The sequence below is a fragment of the Nycticebus coucang genome, chromosome 14, assembly GCF_027406575.1.
Source record: "Nycticebus coucang isolate mNycCou1 chromosome 14, mNycCou1.pri, whole genome shotgun sequence".
In the NCBI taxonomy this organism is placed as follows: Eukaryota; Metazoa; Chordata; class Mammalia; order Primates; family Lorisidae; genus Nycticebus; species Nycticebus coucang.
Window position 1 is genome coordinate 67,535,646 of NC_069793.1, and position 20,980 is coordinate 67,556,625.

At 41.2% G+C, this 20,980-nt stretch overlaps 1 pseudogene across 1 annotated transcript; it reads left to right on the forward strand.

The window, feature by feature from the left end:
• The first annotated feature begins 12,492 nt into the window (after positions 1-12,492).
• On the forward strand, positions 12,493-13,458 carry LOC128564945 (protein C1orf43-like; annotated as a pseudogene). The gene has a single exon (XR_008374177.1). The product of XR_008374177.1 is annotated as a protein C1orf43-like (transcript).
• The last annotated feature ends 7,522 nt before the right edge of the window (positions 13,459-20,980 follow it).

A 20,980-nucleotide genomic window follows, 5' to 3' on the forward strand; every position in this document is an offset into this window, starting at 1 on the left:
ACGTTTTTATGGCTGAATAGTATTTTATAGTATAATATATACCACACTTTATTAATCCATTCATGATTTGATGAATATTTGTGTTATTTCTACAGCTTTGCAATTGTGAATTGAGTTTCTATGAACATTTGAGTGCGCGTGTCCTTATGGTAAAATGATTTTTTTTCTTTTGGGTGGATACTCGTAGTGGGATTGTGGGATCAAATGGGAAGTCTACTTTTCTTTGAAGATTTTTCATACTTTTTCCAAAAAGGCTGTACTAGTGTGTAATCCCACCCCAGTGAATAAGTGTACCCCTCTCTCCACACCCGTGCCAGCATCTGCAGCTTTGGGATCTTGTGATGTGGGCTCTTCTTACTAGGATTATGTGATATCTCAAAGTGGTTTTGATTTGCATTTCTCTGATAATTAGAGCTGATTCGCATTTTTTCATGAGTTTGTTGGCCATTCATCTGTCTTCTTGGGAAAAAAGATCTGTTTGTGTCCAGAGTTATGAATTAGGTGTGAAACTTTGCTTATAGTTGTTGTTCTTCTATTCTTTATTTTTTTCACCTATTTCCCATTGCTTCAGCACCATTTGCTCAAAAGGCTGTGTTTCCTCTGTTGAATTCTTTTTATACTTTTATCAAAACCAGTTGTATGAATTTATGTGATCTTATTTCAGGGTTTTCTATTCTGTTACATTGATCTATGTGTTTGTCCCTCTACCAATACAGGTTGACCACCCTAATTTGAAAATCTGAAATCTGCAATGCTACAAAATCTCAAATTTTTTGAGCAACAACATTCTAAAAGTGAAAAATTTCACACCTGACCTCTTTTATTCACCAACGCTGAGGGACAAAAGATCTTCCTATCCCCTTTCAACTGTGATATATGTTTTCTGTACATGCCCAGATTCCTCCATGCAAGCACACCCACAAAGGATAATAAAATGGCGCGTGTGCAGGCTGTGTGTGCTAACAGCAGCCCAAGGCCTATGTGCATTAACACACTTTTTGCTTATTTTCTGTTTTGAGATGTAAAGATATTGTTGAAAATGTTGAAAAGGCCTGCAGATCCCCCATAGATAACAATGATAAGAAAAAGAGGAAGCATTTATGTTTATCTATAGCACAGAAAGTAAAGCTGTTAGAGAAACTAGATAGTGGTGTAAGTGTGAAGTATCTTACAGAAGAGTATGGTGTTGGAATGACTACCACATATGACCTGAAGAAACAGAAGCATAAACTGCTGAAGTTCTATGCTGAAAGTGAGGAACAAAAGTTAATGAAAAACAGGAAAACATTGCATAAAGCTAAAAATGAAGCTCTCGATCATGTGTTGAAAGAGTGGATCTGGCAGCGACGCAGTAAACACATGCCACTCAATGGTATACTGATAATGAAACAAGCAAAGATCTATTGACAATGAACTGAAAATTGAAGGGAACTGTACATACTCAACAGGTTGGTTGCAGAAATTTAAGAAAAGACATGGCATTACGTTTTTAAAGATTTGTGGTGATAAAGCTTCTGATTGTGAAGCCACAGAGAAATTCATTAATGAGTTCAGTGATGATGATGAACAAGATGGTGACTTTGAAAAATTCTATATGTCAAATGAGGAGAAAAAATCTGACCTAACATGTGCAAAAAAATATACATTCAGAGTCTGTCAATAATGTGGAAACGGTGGATATCAAAGAAGTTTTTAACATAGTGCAGCTCCAGTTGTTCCTTCATTGACTAATGGTAAAATGGTTCTGAATCAAGATGTTTATGATGATAAAGATGATGTTAACACTGCAGAAAAATTGCCTATAGGTGCCATGGTGAAAATGTGTGATGGACTTATTAAAGGACTAGAACAGCATGCATTCATAACAAAACAAGAAATCATGTCTATAAAATCAAAGAGAGACTTCTTAGACAGAAATCACTGTTAATGAGGCAGACGACTCTGGAAGGAATATTTGAAAAAACTATCCAGCACAATGCCTCCTCATCCCTAGAAGACCCACGTCCTGGTCCCTCAAGTGCTTTTGACGTTTCTTCTCACAAACCATAAATAAATAAAATGCACTGTACAGTAACCTTTTAATCAAAATGCAGCTTTGTAGGTGGAGATTAAAGGCCTGCTATTGACTGTTGATTGTTTTACAGCTAAAAAAGGCATTCTGGCGATGCTGCTACCCTGTTTCCCCGAAAATAAGACAGTGTCTTATATTAATTTTTGCTCCCAAAGATACGCTAGGTCTTATTTTCAGGGGATGTCTTATTTTTCCATGAAGAAGAATACAGTACACATCTATTGTTAAATGAAAATAAAGGAAATTTATTACCTGTATATGGTACGGTAGTACGGTAGTTGTCAACACAAACCAGATAAACTGTGAATCCTACAGTATCAAGAATTTACTCATTTATTCAATGACAATCATGTCACCATCTTCTGGAACATCATTATAACAATCCAATCCCTGAATTTCCTGGTGAATTTCTTGTGACTCCATTTCTTTCAGAATCAGTGGACCAAATCTCTCATGTTTAGCAATAGCACTGTCCTTAAATGAGTACTTCTTGTCAAGGTAGCCTGCTCACAGTGCATTTGCAATGCAACTGGTCAGTGATTTTCTCCCATGAATTCTTCACCCAAGTCACAACTTCTTGCAGTTTAGGTTTCATAAAGTTTCCACGCTGATTTCTCTCCATTCTATTTTCAATGTAGTCATTAATTTCCATGCACAAATTGTCCTTGAATGGCTTGTTTATTGCAATATCAAGAGTCTGGAGATAGGCCGTCATTCCTGCAGGAATCATTATTTGATCTATTTTTCTTTCGCGAAGAAGTGTCTTTAGCGCGGTGAGTGCTGGCTGCATCCCAGACTAGCAGACCTCTTTGGCTCCCTCGCATAACAAGTGGCAGCATTAAATCGACCCATTTCCTTATAACTGCTTGTGTGGCCCAGGCTTTTTCAGTTTCAAGAATAAAAATGCCCAAAACACGTTCAATCTTTTCCTTCTTGCCCTAAGAAATGATTAAAGGTGGGATTTTAGTGCCATCCAGACGAATTGCCAAAATAGAGGAAACACGTGCTCTTTTGTAAGCAGTACAGGGAATGTACACCAAGGAGGCACCCTGTTGTTCTATTGTTGTTTGAGATGATTGCCCATAAACACTGCAGTTTCATCCATAGCAATCATATTGGAAAGATTGTATTTAAAGAAGTCCGCATCATCAATAAAGGACTTGAATGCAAGTGCTCGCTTAATAACTTGAGTATCTTCCAGCCTAAACAATGTTGTGGATCTTCTTAAAGACAGTTCACTTCACTGAAGGAAATTATCCAGCCAGTGTTGTGATGCTTTGAAGTCTTCAGGGGCTATGTCAAACTGTGGTGCCATTGCAAGGACAAATTCTTGAATCTGAGCCCTATTCACAACGAAAGCCTTTGCTCTCCTGTCAACAACCCATTCACAGATCAGGTCTTCCAGCTCGGAAAATAATGGTTGCCGACCTGATCCACACTTGCACTTTTTAGCATTTCCCTTGTCCACTTGTTCAATGAGGTTACCATACTCTGCTCGCCATTTTCGGACCAATCGGATACTCAACATCTTCTCTTTACAGAAAGCAGTAAGATTTTGGCCCCAACAGTCTTCCACGATTCCTTTCTTGTGCTCCACCGAGTAGCTTTTTCTTTTTGTGCTCATTTCTAGGGGTAAAAAAAAAGGAACTGGGGTATCAGGGTGGGGGGAGGAGGATCACTTAAAATGACACAGTGGGGATCAGAGGGGGGAATCAAAATGGCACAGGAGAATCAGAGGGGGGATTACCATTTTAGTAACCCCTTTTGATCCTCCTGTGTCATTTTAATTGTCCCCTCTCCTCCTGTGTCATTTTGATTGCCCCCCTCTGATCCACCTGTGTCATTTTAAGTGATCCCCCTTCCCCCACCCCTGTGCTACTGAACACCTTCACCAGACATCCCCCCCCACCCCTTTATCAGACATTTCCCCCCTGGGGCCTGCCTGGGGACTGTCACTGGGCTGGCTGGGGCCTGGACCTGGGCTGGAGCAGGGTCTGCCACTGACTGAGAACCTTCAGTCATCATGAGGGCGGCCACGAGCATCAGGCAGTGTCACCAGAGACAGACCAGCACTCACCACCTTCGCCGCGTCCGGTCCGCTCTGATCCTCCTGTTCTTCTACACGCATCTGCGAAAGTCTCCTCCTCTCTCCCGTCCTGCGCTCACCGCTCACTCCGACCTCCACTCCGCCTCCACACTGCAGTGATGTCAGGACTCAGCCTAATGTCACTGGTTGCTAGATGCCAGTCGGGGCGGCCTTAGCAACCAGTTTGCAGTAAATTAATTTTTATTCCGAGACAGAGCCTAGGGGGGCCTTATTTTCAGGGAATGCCTTATATTTCACCCAGAAGGAAACCTGTAAGTAGGTCTTATTTTCGGAGGATGTTTTATTTTCGGGGAAACACGGTATGCTGTGTAGTTTCCCTGAACACATTAATGGTATGCCATTTTTTAATGTTAAGTACTTATGTGTGAATCATTGTAAGAAAATTATTTGCTTATTGGTAGCATATAAATTCACTGTGAGGAATGATAGCAATGCCAAACAATAGATTATCCACTTGGGTGGCTGAAATAGTGACACCTTTGCTTTCTGATGGTTCAGTTTATACAAACTTTGTTTCATACACAAGATTATTAAAAATGCATAAAATTACCTTCAGGCTATGTGCATAAGGTGTACATGAAAGGTATATGAATTTCATGTTTAGACTTAGATCCCATCTCCAAAATATCTCATTGTGTATATGCATATAATTCAAAAATTTGAAAAAAATCCAGAACATTCTGGGCTCAGGCATTTCACATGAGGGGTAAAAGGTACTCAGCCTTTTCCACATTAGTCTTGTTTGCTATAACTATATTAATCATAAATGTTGAAATCAGACAGACTGATACCTTCCACTTTATATTTCCCCCCCAAATTGTTTGTTGTTATAGTTTCTTTGCCTTTCCATATAAATTTTAGAATTATCTTTTTTTTTTCTTTTTTTGTAGAGACAGAGTCTCCCTTTATCACCCTCAGTAGAGTGCCGTGGTGTCACACAGCTCACAGCAACCTCCAGCACCTGAGCTTAGGCAATTCTCTTGCCTCAGCCTCCGGAGTAGCTGGGACTACAGGTGCCTGCCACAACACCCGGCTATTTTTTGTTGCAGTTTGGCTGGGTCAGATTTGAACCTACCACCCTTGGTATATGGGGCCAGTGCCTTACCACTGAGCCACAGCAGCCACCCAGAATTATCTTTTTTTAATTTTATTTTAATTTTTAGAGACAGAATCTCACATTATCACCCTCGGTAGAGTGCTGTGGTGTCACACAGCTCACAGCAACCTCCAACTCCTGGGCTTAGGCGATTCTCTTGCCTCAGCCTCCCAAGTAGCTGGGACCACAGGTACCGCCACAACACCTGGCTATTTTTTTTTTTGGTTGCAGTTCAGCCGGGGCCTGGTTTGAACCTGCCACCCTCGGTATATGGGGCAGGCACCCTACCCACTGAGCCACAGGCGCCACCCCAGAATTATCTTTATATCTTAAAAAAAAAAACAAAAAAACCTTATTAATATTTTGATAGGAATTACACTTAATTGGGACATCAGTTTGGGGAAAATTGACATATTTGCTACACTGAGCCTTCCAGTCCATGAACATGGTATGTCTCACCACTTATTTAGGTTTTCTTTGACTTGTTTCATCAGCATTTTTTAGTTTATGGTATATAGATGGTATGCATGTTTTGTTAGATTTATGCATATTTCTATTATGAGTAATTTAGTGGTATTTTATTTTTAACTCTGAGTCCATGTGTTCATTGCAAGTATATAGAACTGCAATTACACCTACGGTGCATCTTACAAGGGTACATGTGAAACTTAGTAAATGTAGCATATAAATTTCTTTTTTTATGGGTTTTTTGTTTGTTTGTTTTGTATTTTTTGCAGTTTTTGGCCGTGGTTGGGTTTGAACCCGCCACCTCCGTCATATGGGGCCAGCGCCCTACCCTTTTGAGCCACAGGTGCTGCCCAGAATATAAATGTCTTAACACAAAGACTAAGAAAATGTCAGGAAGGTTGTGTTAACCAGTGTGATGAAAATATATCAAACAGTCTATAAAACCAGTGTCTTGTGCCCCATGATCGCATTAATGTACACAGCTGTGATTTAATAAAAAAAAGAACTGCAATTGATTTTTAAATGTTTGTATTCTATCCTGCCAATTTGCTAAATTGGTCCTAAGCACTTTTTTTAGATTCTTTAGGATTTTCTGTGTAGACAATTATGTAATCTACAAATAGGGGCAGTTGTATTTTCTTCTGTTTTGACCTGTATGCCTGTAATTCCCTATTTCTTGCCTTACTGTACTGACTAGAATTTCTAGTATTATGTTGAATAAGAGTAATAAGAGCAGACATCCTTGTCCAGTCTTGGGAAAGCATTTAGTATTTCACTATTAAGTAGAATGTTATCTATAGGGGGTTTTTTTAGATGCTTTTTATCAATTTAAGAAAGTTCCCTGTATTTCCTATATTTTTGAGAGTTTTTATCATGAAGGGTATTGAAATTTGTCAAAAGCTTTTTCTGCATTGATTGATAGGATTATGTGATTTTTTTTCTTTAGCCTGTTAATTTATTGATCACATTGATTTTTGAGAGTTGACTAGCTTTGCATAGTTGGAACAAATCCCATTTGATCATGGTATATAATTCTTTTTATACTGTATACTATATATTGTATTTGGCTAATACTTTGTTGAGGATTTTTTCATCTTAAGTTTATGAGAGGTATTGATCTATAGTTTTCTTTTTTGTATTCTTTGTCTGGTTTTAATATAAGGATAATACTACCTTCATAAGATGAATTAGAAAGTATTTGCCTTCTTTCATGGAAGAGATTATGTAGATTGTGTTCATTGTGACACATCTCTCAGAATGTATCACCATAATTTAAGTGATGTGTGACTATATTTTGTTTGTTTGTTTGTTTGTGACAGAGTCTCACTCTGTTGCCCAGGCTAGAGTACTGTGACATCACCGTAGGTCACAGCAACTTCAAACCCCTGGATCCAAGTAATCCTTCTGCTTCAGCCTCCCAAGTAGCTGGGACTCCAGGCATCTGCCACAATGCCTGGCTAATTTTATGTAATTTTTTTTTTTTTTTTAGTATATGGAATCTCATTTTTGTTCAGGGTGATCTCCAGCTCCTGAACTCAAGGGATCTACCCACTTTGGCCTCCCAGAGTCCTAGGATTATAAGCATGAGCTACTGCCTGGCAGCATGACTGTATTTAATGTGAGTTTCTTATAAACAGCATATAGTTGAGTCCTGCTTTTTTTTTTTTTTTTAACACTGCCAATCTCTGTCTTATTGCTGCACCTAGACCATTTAGAGTTAATGTAATGTTGGTATGTTAGAGCTTAAGTCTTTTATTGTTTTGTTATCTCTTTACTATTTCTGTTTTTCCTCTTCTTGTACTCAACATCATTATTTGTCAAGGAAATCTAAATTAGAAGCATAATGAAATGCCATTATTGGCCTGAGTAAAGTGAAAAAGACTGACAACATCAAGTGTTGCCAAGGTTTTATTGCAGCCTCCCATAGGTGTTTGGTGTTAGTGTAAAATGGTAAAAATATTTACAGAAAACGGTGTTATGCAACAATATACACCAATCTTTTCTTTCTTCCTTTTTTTTTTTTTTTTTTGAGACAGAGTCTCACTTCGTCACCCTTGGTAGAGTGCTATGGTGTCATAGCTCACAACAACCTCAAACTCTTGGCCTTAGTCTCCCAAGTAGCTGGGACTACAGGCACCTGCCACAACGCCCAGCTGTTTTTAGAGATGAGGTCTCACTCTTGCTCAGGCTGCTCTTGAACTCCTGAGCTCAGGCAATCCATCAATCTTATGCCTTAGTTTTAAGGGTAGGAATTTATACACAGTAAATGAAAACATTTATACCATAAATACTACTCAACAATAAAAATGTAGAAATTATGAGTTCTATTAGTAGCACAGTGTATGGCTCACAATAGTTTCAACTACTGTGACTATGCCAAGTGCCTCATGCATTTTATCTTATTTAATCCTTCCAGCCTTATGAGGTAGTCACTATTATTATTCCTAGGTGTTTTGTGTTTTATGTATATTTATATTTTCTTATTTATCCCTTACAACTCTATGAGGTCTTTACATTTTCTAACACAAATTGATATACAGAAATATGATTTAATTCTTATGCCAACCATCCAGAGTTAAAAGCACAGTCCCCAGTGATACTATCTTCATTTCAGATGTCAGTTGCACTTTGGGGGTCCCCTGGGCCCCAACCCCAGGTTGGTACTTCTGACCAACCGGTTGCGAGTTTAAAGATTTGTTCAACTCCTTTGGGTTCAGTAATTGTTAGAACAAGTCATTCATATAACTAAGTTTATGATTATAGTTTTATTAAAAGAATACAAATCTTTACTAATTAAATAAAGATGCACAGCATGGAGCCTGGGAAGGTTCTGAATGCAGAGCATCTATGACCACCCCTTGTGTCATCACCTTTCTGACACATTGATGTGTTCACCAACCAAGAAACTCAACTGAGCTTGGGTGTCCAGAGGTTTTTTCTGGGGGGGCGGGAGAGGGTTGATAAGCATGATTGACTGAATATGCAATTGTCCTTAATCTCTAATCTTTCTCTCCTAGAAGATTGAGCCAGCTCAAAGTTCCAACCATCTAATCACATTTTTGGTCTTTCTGGTGACCATCACCCATCCTGAGTCATCTTATCTGTTAGCATAAACTCAGGTGTTAACCAAAGAAGCTCATGAATAATAAAAACACTTCTACTCAGGAAGTTCCAAGGAATGGTAAAGTCTTTTTACCAGGAATCAAGGACAAAGGCCAGTCAAGTTATTTATTCATAGGTAGGTGTTATTATTTATTGTCCCCATTTTACAGGTAAGTAGAAATCTATATTGGTTGTTCAAAGTCACATAGCTAGTAATTAGCAGCACTAGGACTCAAACCTAGATATATCTGAACACTATCTTGATACTCTCTTGTTTGAAAGTAATTGCCACATGCCATTTATGGAATTAATAATAGGAAAAGATTAATGATTCTGATATTTTTAGCTACAGGGACTGAGAATGATCAAGGCTTTTTAAAAAACTTCATTGGTCCTAGATACATTTATTTTTGTAGGTACTATCTCATTAAACTGTGGATATATCCTACGTTAAGTATTCTTTCCTGAAAACTTTTTGAAAGGAGTTTTAAATTTTTAGTTAGGAAATCATTTGGCTACACGCTCTCAAGTTATGATAGGGTTAGATTTTATTACACTCATAGGTGGAATGTTTGCAGGTGAAAAACTCTAACTTAGAAATTCTTTTCAGATATAACCACATGTTAGGCATACCAATGCCTTAATTCAGCACAGCCTAAGCTGCTTAGAGAACCTTTAAAAACAGTGGGGACAAAACCCACAGTGGTGATCCAGAGCTGGCAGGTCATTTCTGCCCTCCTCAAAGCAAGACTTTTGCCCTCAGCATCCTGCTCCAGCTTTTGCATTATGGTATACATCACAACTGGGACAGGACAGCCACATGGCACAAAGGCAGTGTGAATGCACCCCTGGGAAGTAGCCCAGTGTAGTAGCCCTGACCAGTGTGGAGGGAGAAAGTTGGAAGAAGGGCCCATATCTACCACACAACCAGAAGTAGCAGATGTTGTTTGTACTCACTTCTCAGGTCCAGAACTTAGTCACATGACCAAATCTAGCTTCAAAGGAGGCTGGGAAGTGTTATCTTTTGCTGAGTGACCTTGCACCTACTTAAAACCTGAGAGTTCTGGGAAGAAGGGAATATGTAGCAGTCACTGTCATAATTAAGTTTAACAACCAATGAAGTTAGCATAATTTTACACTGGTAGATATTTAATTAAATATTAACTTTGATTTTATAGTTTTTGTATTTTGAATTATGTAAAACAAAATGAGAGGCTGTGTTTAAGCTTCTTTTTAGGCCTTTGAACATCTTAGCAGCTGCAGGTGCTGTGCCTGTGGAAACAAGATCTATGTGGGTGTTGCGGCCACTAACGGAACTTTGGGGACTACTGATCTCTTTCTGCCTGGTCCCCTTCTAGTCAGGAAGGCAGCCCCTGAAAAGGAAGTCTGGCTAGGTTCAGTATGGGATGTGTGGGGCTGAGGGAGTGTAGACACTCAAACAGACATTAATCCTTATGTAGTTGAGGAACAGTCAGGGTTGGAGGGAGGAAGTGGGAAGGGGAAGAGAACAGAATAATAGCCAGACTGAGTGTCAGGGTCAATGAATCGGGAAGGGAGACAAAATAACAGACAAATGGATACAACAGTAGGTTTCAGAGCAGGTTAAGAAAGTCATTGTGACATCATGACTCATTAGTGGCAGTTCTGTTTTAGAAGTAAACAGCATTCAGATAGCTGTAGGCTCCAAAAGAAAAGAGAGGCTGAATTACACAAGGTCCTATCCCAGGTCACCTACAAATTATAAATATGTCTGAGGTGAGAAGAGTCACTCAAATGAAGTTCTTGTAGAAGATGAACTAACTCAGTGCCCCAGCCTGAGAACTGGCCTGACATGAAGTAGCGGGAGGCCAGGCGTCTGGGTTCATATTCTGCCTGTCACTCTTGATTTGAGAACATGAGACTTTTTTGTGGTAGGTAGTGCATAGTTTTATTAGCCCTGGATCTCCACCTAGCCTAGTGCCTGGGACCCAGTAAATTTTTAGCAAATATTTGCAGAATGAATGAACAATTTGTTAAATAACTTGCTGTGTGACTTAAACTGAGACTTTTTACCTGAGGTCTTTTGCATAAAAGGAAGCTGTGGGTCAAGGTAGCCCCAAGATCCCTAGTGACCCCACATTTTCAGAACTTGAGGACTGTTATTTTGTTCCCCATGTTATGCTGAATCAAATCTAAACTTAATTTACAAGTTTTAGCTCAAAGATTACCTCCTCCATAATGCCTCCCCTCCTCTTCCCTCAATAAATTGTACCTCTGCTGACTCTCTTCTGCCTTGATTATTCTGAGTTGGGCTTATCCACCCTTCTCTTACCCCAGGACTGTGACCTGAGAATACATAGTAATAGCTAATCCTTAGGTAACACTTGCTGTGTGCTAGGTACTCCAAAAGCCTTAAAACCGTCAGTGTGTTTACTGTCTTTTTTTTTTTGGCCGGGGCTAGGTTTGAACCAGCCACCTCCGGCATATGTGACCGGCGCCCTACTCCTTGAGCCACAGGCACCGCCCTGTGTTTACTGTCTTTATGACCCATAAAGTAGGTACTCTTATTATCCACATTTCACAAATGAGGAAACTGAGGCACAGAATGAGTAATTTGCTACCAGTAAGTGGCAAGGACAAGATTCAAATATGAATTGTCAGGCTCCAGAGTCCTTGCCCTTTTTTTTTTTTTTTTTGTAGAGACAGAGTCTCACTTTACCGCCTTCAGTAGAGTGCCATGATGTCACAGGACTCACAGCAACCTCTAGCTCTTGGGCTTCCGCGATTCTCCTGCCTCAGCCTCCCGAGCAGCTGGGACTACAGGCGCCCACCACAATTCCCGGCTATTTTTTGGTTGCAGTTCAGCCAGGGCTGGGTTTGAACCCACCACCCTCGGTATATGGGGCTGGCTCCCTACTCACTGAGCCACACCAGCACCTGTCTTATTAGTCTTTAAATACCCTATAACAAACATTTCATGGTTGACATATAGTAGGTGTGCAGCAAATGTTTGCTGAATAAATTAATAAATGCATGCAGTAAGAAATCTGGGCATCAGAAGGGCTTGAAGCAGGAGCAGGGTCTGAGATGAGGTCCACAGAGTCTGCTCTAGGACCTGAAGGACAAGCCAGTGACAGCCAGGAGAAGAGCCCCTGTTAAGGTTTAGGGTGGTGGCTCATGGGAAACAAGCGAAGGCTGGGTGACAGTGTTGTGAAATGAGGCCAGAGAGCCCTACAGGTCACCTTCATGTCTTTATCTTAAGAGCAAAGGGAATGCAATTGAAGTGTTTTAAGTAAGATAGTGGCATGATGCCATTTATGTGTTGAGATCCATCTGGTGGTTACGTGGAGAACAAGCTGGAGAAAGGCAGAGAGGCCTCTTTAAGAAGAGATTGTTGTAGTCCAGGTGGCCTGGGCTGGGCATAGGGGTGACAGTAGAGATGGAGAGGGGGAGAAGTTTAGTTTAAGATATGTTTTAGAGACGTGGGGAGGAGAATCGGGAAGGCGTAGTGCTCCTTTATTAGCTCCGTGTGCCATGTTTTCAGGCTGGAGCTGTCTTAGGCTTACCGCCTAAGGAAATGGCCCGGGAGCCCCAGGAAACCCAGGCCGTCGCTTCTGCGGAGCCTGGGAGGAGGAGGCAGGGCGGCGGGGTAAATCTGAGCGTTCGGCGTGAGGTAGAGAGGTCATGGCGTCCGGCAGTAACTGGCTGTCGGGGTGAATGTCATGCTGGTGATGGCCTACAGGAGCCTGGTGTTTGTACTGCTATTTATTTTTGTGAAGAGGCAAATCATGCGCTTTGCAATGAAATCTAGAAGGGGACGTCATGTCCCTGTGCGACACAATGCCCCCAAGGACTTGAAAGAGGAGATTGATATTCGACTATCCAGGGTTCAGGATATCAAGTATGAACCCCAACTCCTTGGAAATGATGACGCTAGGCTGCTGCAACTGGAGACCCAGGGAAATCAGAATTGCTACAACTATCTGTACAGGATGAAAGCTCTGGATGCCATTCGTTCCTCAGAGATCCCCTTTCGTGCTGATGGCCAGCATCCTCGTTCCTTACTGTGCAAGAATTTCTGCTCCTACTTGCTAGATCTACGAAACACTAGTACTCCCTTCAAGGGTGTGCGCAAAGCCCTCATTGATACCCTGCTAGATGGCTATGGGACAGGGGTCTTCGGTCAGAATGAATACCTGCGCTATCAGGAGGCCCTGAGTGAGCTGGCCACTGTAGTCAAAGCACGAATTGGGAGCTCTCAGCGACACCACCAATCAGCAGCCGAAGACCTAACTCGATCCCCTGAAGTCTCCCCAACAACCATCCAGGTGACATACCTCCCCTCCAGTCAGAACAGTAAACGTGCCAAACACTTCCTCGAATTGAAGAGCTTTAAGGATAACTATAACACCTTGGAAAGTACTTTGTGATGGAACTGAAGGACTCTCACTGCAGACTGAAACAGACAGCTGCAGTGTGCCAGACAGGCTACTTGCTGGAAGCCCTCAGGACATCTGGTTCAGCAGACCCAACCTATATCAGCTGAGGCTCCCATTGTGTCCAGAGTTCTTAGACCTTTTGGCTAGACAGTCATTCCCAATTCCATACAGGCATTTTTGTATCACTGGCTAAGACTTTATAGCATTTTTTTCTGGATTTGAATTCAGATGTTACTCTCCATGTTTCTGTCTAAGCCTCCTTAAAAATCCTCACTAGGAGGGCAGCTCCTGTGGCTCAGAGGAGTACAGCGCTGGCCCCATATGCCAGAGGTGGTAGGTTCAAACCCAGCCCCTGCCAAAACTGCTAATAAATAAATAAATAAATTCTCACTAGGTTTTAGTTCACATACCAATAGGTGAAAGTTGGAGTGGGGTACTTTCTCTGTCTACCCCTTCATCCATGGTTAAATGGAAACTTTGGGAGTTAGGCTATCTCAGGTTTGATTGGTAAAAAAGCCAGAAGACACTGGCAGGGAAATGTGGTGAGGAAGGGGGTGGTATATGGGAACAACTTAACCCTGGTGCTCCTCTTAAACCAAGATGTGTTGAAACATTAACACAGCTTCCCTAACATGCAAGGGTCTGTCATTCCACTTTCATTCCCATCCCAACTCAGGAGTTGCTCAGTATTTCCAGCTTAACATAAAAGGGAATGTTCAGGCACCTGGTGCCAGGCTTTGAGACAGTGGGAAGGAATTGTTTCCCCAAACCAATGCAATGGTCTGACTTAAAAATTATTTAATAAAATGAACTATTAAAAAAAAAAAATAAATAAATAAATAAAAGATATGTTTTAGAAGTAGAATCCACAGGACCAGCTGATGGATTGGATGTGGGGAGTGAGGGAAAGGGAAGAATCAGGATGTGCTCCTGTGGGCCTGAACAAGAGGGGCCCTCCCTTGGGCCCTATGCTACAGAGGCCTTTTGGGTCAACACACACATACACCTAAGGTCCCATACACCTAAGTCTCCTCCTGCCTATCCTACCCTCATTCAGGCCCCAGGAAGTCACAACTCCACCTATCTTGCCTTATGTCCTCAAAACAAAAATAATTGTATATCTCGCATACAATAAAATGCACACACTTAAGTGCCTCCTTTAAGGAGGTTGGACAAATGCATACGGCTATGTGACCACCACCCATGCAATCACACCTATAGAGTATTCCCATACTTTCTGTAATATGACTATGTCTGAAGTTCTGTGCTGCTGCCTACACTAGAAGAGGCCCCTGCTCTCTCTGGAGTGTGGGGAGCATGTGCATGGCAGAAGTTCGTTGGTAAGAGAAGAGACACATCGATTAGCTGGCCCTCAGAAGACTGTCCTCCCAGACAGCATGTGCGGATAAAGGGGTATCATTTCCTAGAAGAGCAAGAGTCTATTTTTTTGCTCCTTTTTTGTGTTCCAATTCATGATCTGGGAGGAACTCAGGAGTTGCTCGGTATTTCCAGCAGTTACACATGGCAGCTAGTAAATATTTAGCAATGTTAAGCAATTCATACCACTCTAACATTTATTTATATGTAGTTCTATTTGTAGCATGAGTGAATCATGACATTGATTCTTTATAGACTTAGCTATTGCTTTTAGGAACAATGAAAATCACTATATGAGTGGTAGTTTATATGATGAAATAAATATATTATTTATTACATGTATAATGTTTATATATTTCAATATAGAAATATAGTTATTGTGTAATATGTAAGTAATTATGTGTTCCCATAATACTTGACCGTAATATGTATATAAAACTCGCAATACAATTTTTAATCTAGAATATTGTTCTAAGAATCTTATTCAGAGAGCCTGTTGTCCTGCAAAATTGGGCCTAGCCAGAAAGCTGACCATCCCCTTGCCCAGCACACAACTCATATTTGTGGGGAACCTGGTGCTAACATTTATAGGTGGCCTGCTTCTGGGTTGGGGTTCAATACCAAGCAGAGTTCCCTCATTACAATCTATTCAAAGTCAGCCCTTGACATAAGGGTTTGCTGAAAATTCCAGTTGCTACTGCCTCAATTTATTTTATTTTATTTTAAATTAATATAAGGGTATACATTTTTAGGTCACATTGTTTTCACTTCTTAGGTAAAGTTCAAGTTGTAGCTGAGCCCTTCAATATTGCCTCATTCTAATTTTAAAATTAAAAAAGGCGCCAAATCAGGTATTTCCTTGTACTCATATAGTACGGTTCATGAACAGAACATTCACTAAATTCAGTCATCTTTGATATTTTGCCTAATTTTGATCATAAAAAAAATCTACATTTTTTTTTGGCAGCAACTGTGGTTCAAGGAGTAGGGTGCCGGCCCCATATACCGGAGGTGGCTGGTTCAAACCTGGCCCCGGCCAAAAACTGCAAAAAAAAAAAAAACTACAGTTTTTGATGGAAGAAAAGCCAGAAAGAGTATGTACTATATAATTCCATTGATACAAAGTCCTAGAACAGGCAAAACTACCCTATGGTGATAGAATTTGATGAGAGATGGGTGGTTGCCTGGGTAGGAGGAGAGGAGAAAGAAAGTTGTAAATAGGAAAGAGGAACCTTTCTAGGGTAACAGAAATACTGTAATCTACCCACAACCCACTGGGTGGTGGTTTGTAAGTATATACATTTCTTTAAAATCCTTAAGCTATGCACTTCAAGTATGTATATTTTATATTACATAAAATATACCTCAAAGTTAATTACAAAGATTTTTATCTCAATATATAAATTGTTTATTTAGCTTGATTAATAATTTTTAAATATTTAGACTTATGATATGTGGGCCCCATTATATTTTTGCCCTGGGCCCCAAGGATAATGTCTTGGGGGAGAGCAAGAGCACCTAGGCAAATGATGGTGCTGGCACTGAGATGAAGAAAGCACAGGGGGTTTAGGCTTGGTGGAGGCAGAGCTGGTATTAAGCTGGTGCATTCCAGAAGTGCAGAACTGGTTGTGCCTATTGGTAAAACCATCACTGCCCTGAGCCCCCTTGTTCCCAAGCTGCCTGGCCCTTCCCCTGGGATCCACAGAGCCTTCCACTCTCAGCAACGAAAAGCTAATACCTGGCAAAGTGATCCATCCAGATTCTGATCCAAAACCAGGGGGACTTGTAGGTGTATATGTTTAATATCATGCTCAATATGTTTAATATGTTTAATATCATGCTGATGGAGGAGGGGAAGGAGACGTATGAGTTAGAGTCCATTTTCAGAAATATAAAGTTGGAGATGATCATAAGACAATCAGGTGGACATTTCAACATGGTATTGTATATATGGAAGAGAGGGGTGCTGGAGATGGAGCTTGTTGGCTCCCATTACCTGCAGAATCAAGTTCACACTCTCTCAGGTTGCCAGTGCAGGTCTGTATCCAGCTTTCACCTGGCTCCCTCTGCCTCCCTGCTAGGACCCATGATCCATCTTCCTCACTTGCCACCCTCCTCATCATCATCCTTCAGGACCATCTTGCACACCTGTGCCTTCTGAGGCCTACTGCCTTGCCGTCCATGACTCCTCTGCACACAGGAGAGCACCCTGCTTTGTACATCTGTTTGGATCCTTGCCTTTGGCACTAGCCTGTAAGCTCCTCCAAATGAGAGATTGGGGGGTGGGAGTGGTGGTGGTTCTCTGGGCTCAGCAGAGAGACTGGTGTGGAGCAGTTTTCCAGTAACCACTATTAAGGAAATAGATGGTGAGGCAGAGTCCTGATTGTATTTACCACAGCCCTACCTCACTCCACAGCCTCTATGCACATCGAGCCACAAATTTAGACAAAGTAAATTTGATCTTCTCAAAAGTATAGCCTCTTTAACCACACACAAATACCACTCTTTCCATATCACTTCTTACTCTCTCACAGCCTGAGAAAGAACACACAAATAAAAAGAATGGAGGACCCTGGCAGGCAGAATTAATTCTCAGCCTGGACTCTTATGAGCTCAGGAGATCTTGGGGAAGTCATTTACCTTCTCTGAGCCTCAGATTTCTTGGGTGTGAGAGTGTGGATAACAGTATCTGTCTCATAAGGTGCATGTGAGGACTGAATGAAATAATGTGCACAAAAGTGGTCAGTGCTTACCAGGTGGAAGGGAGAGAAAGAATGGGAATTACAGTTTAATGAGTACAGAAGTTTGAGTTTGGCATGATGCAAATATTCTGATGAATAGTGGGAGCAGTTTCTAAAATATATATATGTGTGTGTGTGTGTGTGTGTATATATATTTGAGTATATGTATATATACTTAATGCCACTGAATTGTGCACTTAAAAATGGTTAATATGGGCTGGGTGTGGTAGTTCATGCCTGTAATCTCAGTACTCTGAGAGGCTGAGATAGGAGAATCGCTTGAGCTTAAGAGTTTGAGACCATCCTGAGCAAGAGCAAGACTCTGTCTCTACTAAGAATAGAAAACTAGCTGGGCATTGTGGTGGGCGCCTATAGACCCAGCAAGTCAGGAGACCGAGGCAGAAGGACCACTTGAACTCAGAAGTTTGAGGTTGCTGTGAACTAAGCTGATGCCAGCCAAGGTACCCTCGCCTGGGCAACAGAGTGAGACCCTGTCTCAAAAAATATGGGTAAAATGATAAATTGTATGTTATGTATATTGTATCACAATAAAAATAAATATACTGAATGAAAGAAGCCAAGTCCCTCTTTCGCCCACTCCCCGAGAAGGGTTTAGCATTATTCAGGTACACAGTGGACGATCCATGCACATCCACATTTCCTTCTTCCTCCCTTCTGGGTTTCTCTCCTCCTGGATTCCAGAGCTGTGGCTAGGAAGCAGGATGAGGGAGAGAAGAACGGGTGTCAGGAGCGGAAGTGATTAAATGTTGAATGAAGATCTGTTGGTTGTAGGGTCAAAGTCAGGACGGTGGCCCGCTGGGGAAGCCAGGCATGAGGCCCGGGCTGCCTCCCTGTTTGGAAGGAAGAAGGATGTCCGGGGGTCAGGGATGACACTAGTGGTTTTGGCCATGGGAGAGAAGTGAAATACCTAAATTAAAGAGGAAAAGCAGGCAGGAGTTTCAGGATGTCCATATTTGCCTATGCTGCAAAAATAAATGCATCTGGAAATAAATACATACGTAAATAATAAGCACAGATTTTTTTAAGCTCTCAACTCCACCTTCTTGCTTCACTTTACCAAGGACAAGGGCAGCATAATAAGCTGAGAAGGAAAACAAAGTGATTTTAGATTCCAGCTGCTATGGGGAAATTACAAATGAGGCCTGACGCTATCTTTGTTTCTTTTTCATTATGAAAAATACCTTGCCTGACATGGGCACCCTGCCACCATTGGGAGAGCCGTGAGAATCAAGTTTGTTCCCAAAACACTGCCATGGGGAGGTGAGGTCACAAGGAAACATTGCTTTCCCCCAAGGCAGCTCTGACCAAAAATAAATTAATTAATTAATGATAATTAAACAATGTCCTGGAAGAAAAGTGACGTGAGTATCAGGGCACATGGCATCTGGTCAGGGGAGTTCGCATCCTAGCTAGGTACCCTGGCACAAGTCACTTTGCCTCTCCGTGCTTTAGCAGTTTCATTTGCAAAATGAGGGGGAGCACCAGATGACCTCTGAGGGTGCTTTCATCTCAGATGATGTCTCTAATATTCTATGGGTCTAGGATATACATGTACCCTTTTCAAGCCCTTGAAGAGTACAATCAGAGTTAGAGGAAAGAAAATGCTGAGCTGGATATTGGAGCTGAATATCCTAAGTCAGAAGAGAATCTGAGATGTCATCCACCCCATTCATCCATCCAGCTATCCATTCATTCAGTATACCTACCTGAGCCCAGGCCTGTGCAGGCAAATGAGAAAGAGAAATGGATCAGACTCAGTTCTTAACTTATGGTCCCCTCGTTCACAGTCTAGGGAACAGAAAGGTTGCCATGGGGGTGAGTGAGGCAGGAAGGCAAATGAATGATTACATTTTGAGGCCTGTAGTATACTCAGGGACTGAATTATAGAGTAGGGGTGCAGAGTGAGCGAGAACTGCTCAGCCTGAGGAGGCCAGAAAAGGTTTCCGATGAAGAATCTACGCAGAGAGTAAGTGGAAGTTGATCAGGCAGACAAAGGAGATAACAGCAAAAACATCATATCCCCAGGTGCTGCTGTGCAATTCAGTAATTCCAATCCCGGGGCACCAATGTCCTGCTTTACAGCAATCCAGGTAAAGATATCCCAAGGTTTTTGAAATAATTAGACCAGAGTTTCTCAAACCTGAAACCATATACCCTTAGGATTAATAGATGTATTTTTAGGACTCTGAAACTTGGCTATGAAAATGTTTAAATGTTATATTTGGTTGTAACCAAACAAATTAAGCATATTCTGACTTGTCTGGAAGACCACCTCCGGCCATGGTGTTTGACTTTGTGTTTGTGATCAGTTGGTGCCAGATAGTGCTATGTTAATGCTAGAGCCTGACCATGGAAAATAGGGAGGTAGACTTAATGTAAATGGTAACTTCTGTGCAAAATGATAATCAAATGTGGTCTTGATGCAAGGTTTTCCCAGAGTTTGACCAAAGAAGCATGATGGGAACAGCCTGTAGCACATATGCCGTGGGTATGCCAGACTCAGAACTTGGGCCATAGCAGTCCGTATCACACCCAGGTTTCTAACAGCAATTTAATTGCAACAAAACAACTCTTCTGGCACACTAAATTGAAATGTTTATTTGAATTTTATAGGGTTAGTAGTTTCATTTTCCATTTATGTTTCAGTAGGGTTGTAGAATAGCTATAAATATAAAGACTTTATACTGAGTTTTGTGCTTATAAATGTGTGAGTGGGTGAGTCTGTAAAAATTTTAAACAGAGGCTCATTCATTACTTACATTTAAGAAACATCTTGTTAGCAATCCTCCTTGTTCATAATTTCTTTTCTTGAGTTTAATGAGAGGCTTTCCTGCTGCCACCTTAGGTAGAAATGACCTAAGAAAAGATGAAGTGGGCGGCGCCTGTGGCTCAAGGAGTAGGGCGCCGGTCCCATATGCCAGAGGTGGCGGGTTCAAACCTAGCCCTGGCCAAAAAAAAAAAACCATAAACAGGATGAATAAAAGAAATTGTTATTAAAAAAACAAAAAGAAAAGATGAAGTGTATCTATCATCATATAATTCAAAAAAGGGTGCACAGGATCTCTAGGTAACTGCATCATCCAGGGTTAGGTAGTTTAATATGTATTTTACCACTTTCCACTGCACCCAGATATTTACCCCCCAATATATAGTCATGTGGTTGATACCTTAGTCATGTTTCCTTAACAGCTTGGATAATGTCCTAAATCTCTCCAAATTTCAGTTTCCTAATTTGTAAACAAAACTTCATGCTTTGCCTCTTATGATTGTTGTGAGGATTAATTGGGCAAATGCTGGCATACAATAATAACAGTTCTAGTAGTCACCATTAATATAAGACACATTTCCTACTTTATCTCATTTAATCCTCCCAGCAAGTCTTCGTGGAGATAGTTTATCTCGATTTTACTGCTCAATAAACAGGTTTAGGGAGGTGAAGGGAATTCTGGCTAAACTGGGATTCAAGCCCAAATCTCAAACATGCAAGTTGCCTTTGCTGTGACCATTGCGCACACATACCACCCCGCCAGCTCCGCCTGTGGAAATCTGCCCCTCTTAACAGCCTTACCAGAATTAACC